Raw genomic sequence first — 6,635 nt, 5'->3', positions numbered from 1 at the left:
GTGCCATCTTCAACGCCAAAATGCAGGATGATGCCTCTATCACTCATCATGTATTGTACATGATCGAGCTGATGGAATGATTGAGCAAGCTCAACTTTCCCTTGCATGAGTAGCTTGGGAAAGATGCAATACTGAACTCGCTGCCCAAGTCTTATCTCCCATTCCTCACTCATTATAGAATGACAAAGCCTGAAGAGAACTACCACGGGTTACTGGGGTTGCTTCAGAACTTTGAGAAGGATCACCAACTTCACAAGGAGTCGGTGAACTTAGTGGGAGGTTCGTCTTCTGGTTCTCGACCTTTTAAGAAAGGGAAGAAGAACAAGAAGAAGAAAGTCAAGAAGGTGCAAGTTCAGGCTGGGACATCTATGCAGAGCCAGACCAAAAAGATCAAGCCTGATAAGAGTCTATTCAACTGGCAAGCACTCTAGATTAGATAGTGTGTCAGATATCTACTTATGGCACTGTAGGCTAGGTCATATAAACAAGAACAGAATAAACAGGTTGACTCAAGAGAAAATCCTCGAAGTCAGTGATTGTGAATCACTTCCAACCTGTGAGTCCTGTCTTCTTGGTAAAATGACCAAGTCACCTTTTACTGAAAAAGGTAAGAGAGCTACTGAGCTCTTGGGCCTAATACATACTGATGTATGCGGGCCCATGAGCACCAGTGCTAGAGGTGGATATTTTTACTTCATAACTTTCACAGATGACCTATCCCGATATGGATATGTCTATCTGATGAAACATAAGTCGGATTCATTTGAAATGTTCAAACGATTCCGAAGTGAAGTAGAAAAATAAACTGGGAAGAGTATTAAAACTCTTCGATCTGATCGAGGAGGAGAATACCTTTCTAGTGAGTTTCTCACATATCTAGAAGAGAATGGGATTCTCTCCCAATGGACTCCTCCAGGAACACCACAGCATAATGGTGTGTCTGAAAGGAGGATCGGACTTTGTTAGACATGGTTCGATCCATGATGGGTTTTGCTAGCTTGCCGATATCCTTCTAGGGATATGCACTTGAATCGGCCTGTTATCTGTTAAATAGAGTTCCAAGTAAGTCTATAATTAAGACTCCATATGAGATATGGACGAAACGTAAGCCAGCACTTTCACACCTTAGGGTCTGGGGGTGCCCAGTCTATGTCGAATGATTAGTCACAGACAAACTTGGACCTAGGTCTGACAAATGCTCATTCATAGGATACCCCAAAGAGACAAAAGGATATTTTTTCTACCATGCTGATGAACAAAAGGTGTTCGTCAGCCTTAAGGCAATCTTTTTAGAAAAAGAGTTCCTTGGTGAAGGAACCATTGCCTCTAAGGTTGAACTTGATGAAGTTCAACAGGTAGAAGGACCGACACCAATAGCTGAACCTGAGTCTGATATGATTAGATCATATCCGGAGCCCAATGTACCTGCACCATTAAGGCAATTCGGTAGAGTACCACATCAGCCGGACAGATACTACGATTTATTGATCCGGGATGGTGATCCCATCGAACTTGATGAGAATAATGAGGATCCAATCACCTATATGGATGCAATGCAGAGATCCATTTATGGACTGAAGCAAGCTTCTCAGAGTTGGAACATGCATTTTGATAAGGTGATCAAAATGTATGGCTTCATTAAGAATGGAGAAGAGCCCTGCATCTATAAATGGGCAAATGGTCCAGTTGTGGTATTTCTTATTTTGTACGTGGATGACATTCTCTTAATCGGGAATGACATCCCCGCACTATAGGGAATAAAAATTTGGTTGTCATCACAGTTCTCCATGAAGGACTTGGGTGAAGCATCCTACATCCTAGGGATGAAGATCTATAGGGATAGATATAAAAGGATGCTTGGGTTATCCCAGTCCATGTACATAGACACTATGCTGAAGAGGTTCAGCATGAAGAATTCCAAGAAGGGCTATCTATCGATAGGCCAAGGAATTTCTCTCTCTAAGAAGGATTGTCTGACAACTCCTGAAGAGAGAGAGAGCGTATGAGTAGAGTCCCATATGCTTCAGCCGTGGGATATATCATGTACGCCATGACATGTACAACACCAGATGTGGCATACTCACTAGGAGTAGTGTGTAGATACCAATCTGATTCTGGAGAAAATCACTGAAAAGTGGTTAAAGCCATCTTTAAGTATTTGAGAAATCTAAGGACCAATGGTTGGTTTATGGCGAGTCAGATCTGAAACATGTGGGGTTCACAGACTCTAGCTTTCAGTCTGACCATGATGACAGTAGGAGCATGTCGGGTTATATCTTTACTCTGAATGGTGGAGCCATCTGCTGGAAGAGTTCCAAGCAGCATACTGTGGCAGACTCTGTTTGTGAAGCGGAGTACATCGCAGCATCGGATGCCGCGAAGGAAGCTGTGTGGCTGAGAAAATTCATCAACGAGCTCGGAGTAGCACCCTCCCTCGATGGTCCAGTCCTGCTCTACTTCGACAGCATTGGTGCTATAGCTCAAGTGAAGGAACCCAAAGCACATCAGCGGACGAAGCACATCTTGCACCGCTTCCACCTGATTCGAGAGATCGTGGATCGAGGTGACGTCGACCTTCAGAAGATCGACGGAAAGGAGAACCTAGCCGACCCCTTCACTAAAGCCCTGGCGATAAAGGAGTTCGACAATCACAAGACGAAGATGGGTATTAGATACTGTGTCGAGTGGCTTTAGGATAAGTGGGAGTTGTTGGGAAATGTGTCCCAAAAAGCCAATCGTCAAGCTGTTGACGGTTGAGCAACCAAGTATTGTAATTGATTTGTTAATAAATAAAATATATTTGGCATCTTCATCATAAGCTTTCATCTTCTAATAAACTCCGTTGTTATGATGAAGTCCTTAGGACTATTTAAGTTCGATAAAGAGAGAATTTATCGATTAGTCTTTAACACTATTCACGACCAAATGATAGGCTGTTAATAAGGACGACAGCTTCTATCAAGCATAGGTCGCTGTAGGCCATATGGATTGGTTGTCCTCTTAACCAAGGAGTGTGGAGACACTGGTATGGCATACAGGTGAGATGTAAGGGTACATCATCATTGAACGTGATCAACTCTAGACCATTCTGCTATCGAGAATGTCTTTGATGGGATATAGGTATAAGTGTCTCTTAGACTTGAGATCGCCTCAGTGACTTGCAAGCAACTCACTGTGCTTTGGTACTGGACTAACTGAATTTCTAATTCAGGGACGGAAGGCTTCTGGGTACAGTCAAGTACTTGCAAAATCAGAGTGTGATCGAGATGGGATTGACCACTCCAAGAGTTGGAGAAGAATGAGTCGCTGTATTTCAATTTAGCAAAACCTTGGCCAGGGTAATCCATCAGATGGATTTGATATTTTGAAATACAATGTGGACAATCTGATCAGAGTTGACAGTTGAACTCTGGGGTGTCCTATGATCATTTTCGTCAAGGAGATGAATTATATAAAAACTATATCCGCATGGATTCTAAGGATGTTGTTCTACACATTCGACCTATCCGGTCGTCGGGTATCATTGCTAGATGGTCACTTCGATTGGTACAAAAATTTATTCCTGTGCTATCGGTTTAGGTTCGGACCTATGAGGTCACACACATTAGAGCTCATGATTCGATCGGATGGTTGATCAACGATTAAGAATCGTTCTAGGGTTAAATGATCAATACAATTGACATTTAACCCAGTGCAAGTATTGCAGGAGGATCGATTAGCAATTTGATTGCTAATTGGCTTAATTTGATTAAACCAATGGGCTGAGATTAAGTCTAATTAAATATGATTTAATTAGATTTAGTTTGGGCTTGATTGGATCAAGTCCAATTGGTTTATTGGATAAGCCAAGTGCAAGGAAAAACTAGTTCTAGTTCAACTAGGACTTGGGTCAATCTAATTTCTAATTTGATTAGAAAATTAAATCAGATTTAAATCTAATTTAATCTGATTAAATTAGGTTCTTAATTGGGTTAAAATCTATTTTAATTAGGTTGATCTAATTTTTGTTTGATTTGGTTTGGAAAACCAAATTAAAACAAGTCATAAGATAGAATCCTAGTAAGACTAGGATTCCACCTTGCGCCACATAAGCCTTCCCCATGCCCTCTCTCTTATTCAACACCAATCTCCACTTATTTTGTGTGACAAAAGCCCTCTTTCAGGTCTCTCCCACGTTCACAAAAGGTTTTCTCTCTTCTTTCTTACATGGAAGGTGGTTTGGATCAAATCAAAAAGGAATAAGTTTGGATTTCGAATTCTATGAGATAGAGTTTTAGAAATCCAAAACTCTTTCAATTTTGCACCGAATTTATCCAAATTTTTTTTGGAATTTTTATGGATTTTAGGATACACATTATTCACCCTTTGTTGGTGATCCATGCATAAAAATATGGAGGAGGAGCTCAAGAGTTGGGCACCCCTTAACTTGCCATGTTTGGATAAGCCTTGACTAGGTATTTGACCTAGATAAGGACTCTATCATATCTCTCTGTATAAAATGAGTTTCTTTGTAAAATTTTAGAAAAAGATAGATATTTGAGAGTCCTTTGTGTCATCCAAAAATCAGAGAGAAAAACTTTTGGGTTGTGGAGATATAAAAGATGCAAGTTAGGGTATCTAGAGAGAAAAACGTGAAGAAGAAGAGGGTCTTCTTCTAGAGTTTTTTGTTTTCATATCTTTCCTCCCTCCATCTTGAGTTTTCTGAGAGCGTCTCAGATCTTAAACTCCTCCTTTTACTTTTCATCTTTGGAAGAGTCCAAATCAAGAAGAATGAGGCACCTGATCTACCATCAAAGAAGGATCAGTGCAGTACTAGCATACTGTGCTGATTTTCTGAAGCAGGACTTCTGATCGAGATTCGTGGGCTCGTGTGGACGACTCCTAGAGGCTGGACGCATGTGCGGCTTGCAACATCATCCTTAAGCCTGGATCAGTGAGGTTAGAGCATCTAACTTGCAAGGTAATAGATCTGATCTATTGTTTAATACATACATTAGATGTGGTATAGAAACATGTTGATATGATCAACATGTAGTTCATGCTATATTTATATATTTTAATTTTTGATTTAATGCTATGTAATAATAATTTAATAGGATCTTAGATCTAGGGATTCTTTAGTTTTAGAAAATAAATTTTGATTTATTTTAGTCTTCCGCTGTATGATCTTGAAAAAGTTTCAAGATCTAACCCTGAAACCCTAGATCTGGTTCTTACAGATATGTCAGAAACTCATTGAAAAGGTATTCACCTCCTCGATCAGATCGAAGAGTTTTAATACACTTTTCAGTTTATTTTTCTATCTCATTTTGGAATAGTTTGAACATTTCAAATGACTCCGACTTATGCTTCATTAAGTAGACATACCCGATAGGTCATCTGTGAAGGTTATGAAATAGAAATATCCATCTCTTGCACTTGAGCTCATGGGTCCACATACATCAGAATGTATCAGACCCAAGAGTTCACTGGCTCGCTCACCCTTTTCAGTAAAAGGTGACTTGGTCATCTTCCCAAGAAGACAGGACTCACAGGTTGGAAGTGATTCACAATCACCAACTTCAAAAATTTCTTCTTGAGCCAACCTGTTTATCCTGTTCTTATTGATATGACCTAGCCTACAGTGCCAAAGGTAGACTTCTGACATATAATCCATTCTAGAATATTTACCGGAGGTTTGAACTACATTAACAGGCTGTGATAGTAAGTAAATTTCATTATTTAGTTGTCCAACAAATATTGTAACACCATTCAAAATGATATTGTAAATATTTTCTTTTATTAAAAATTCATATCTGTACATGACCAAAAGGCCTACGAAAATAATATTTAATAAAAAACTTGGACAATAGTGACATTCACTCAGAATTACATTACAAAAGTTGATTACAAGGTTCATGATTCCTAAAGCTAGAACTGAAACTTTGCTTCCATCTCCAACGTTCAGGAACCTCTTGCCTTCATCAAATCTCCTACTGACCTACAGACCCTGCATCGAATTACATATATGATAAGGGCTTCCGGTATCCAATACCCAGGCAGTAGTATCACAAATAAAAAAGTTGCAAGGTGTTATCATATAATTACCTTGCTTCTTCTTCGACCTGTTCGGGTCTAGGGAGGCAATGTATAGAGGACTGTTCCTCTTCCAGTGCCCCTGCTTCATGCAAAAGAAGCACTCTGCCTGACTCTGGTCGGGCTTGTGCTTCTTGGTCTGACCCTGTGTAGACATCCTAGTATGCGGCTGCACCTTCTTATTCTTCTTCTTCTTGTTCTTCTTCCCTTTCTTAAAGGATCGACGATCAGAAGAAGACCCTCTCACAACATTCACCGACTCCTTATGGAGCTGGTAGTCCTTCTCAAAGTTCTGCTATTAGGAATAGTGTCCCAAAGCCAATCGTCAGCCTGTTGACGGCTGTGCTCTTTGTTGTATTAGTATATAAATTATAAATAAATAAAAAATATTTTGATATTTTTTATCACAAATTATTTCATCTTCTAATGAACTCCTATGTTGTGGTGAAGTCCTTAGAACTATTTAGACTCGACAAAAGAGGATTTGTCGTTTAGTCCTTAAATATGTTCGCGACCAAATGATACGTTGTTACCAAGGACAACAATGTTTATCAAGCATA

The sequence above is a fragment of the Elaeis guineensis genome, chromosome 3, assembly GCF_000442705.2.
Source record: "Elaeis guineensis isolate ETL-2024a chromosome 3, EG11, whole genome shotgun sequence".
In the NCBI taxonomy this organism is placed as follows: Eukaryota; Viridiplantae; Streptophyta; class Magnoliopsida; order Arecales; family Arecaceae; genus Elaeis; species Elaeis guineensis.
The sequence above is the reverse complement of the archived record's forward strand: the minus strand, read 5'-3'. Positions refer to the sequence as shown.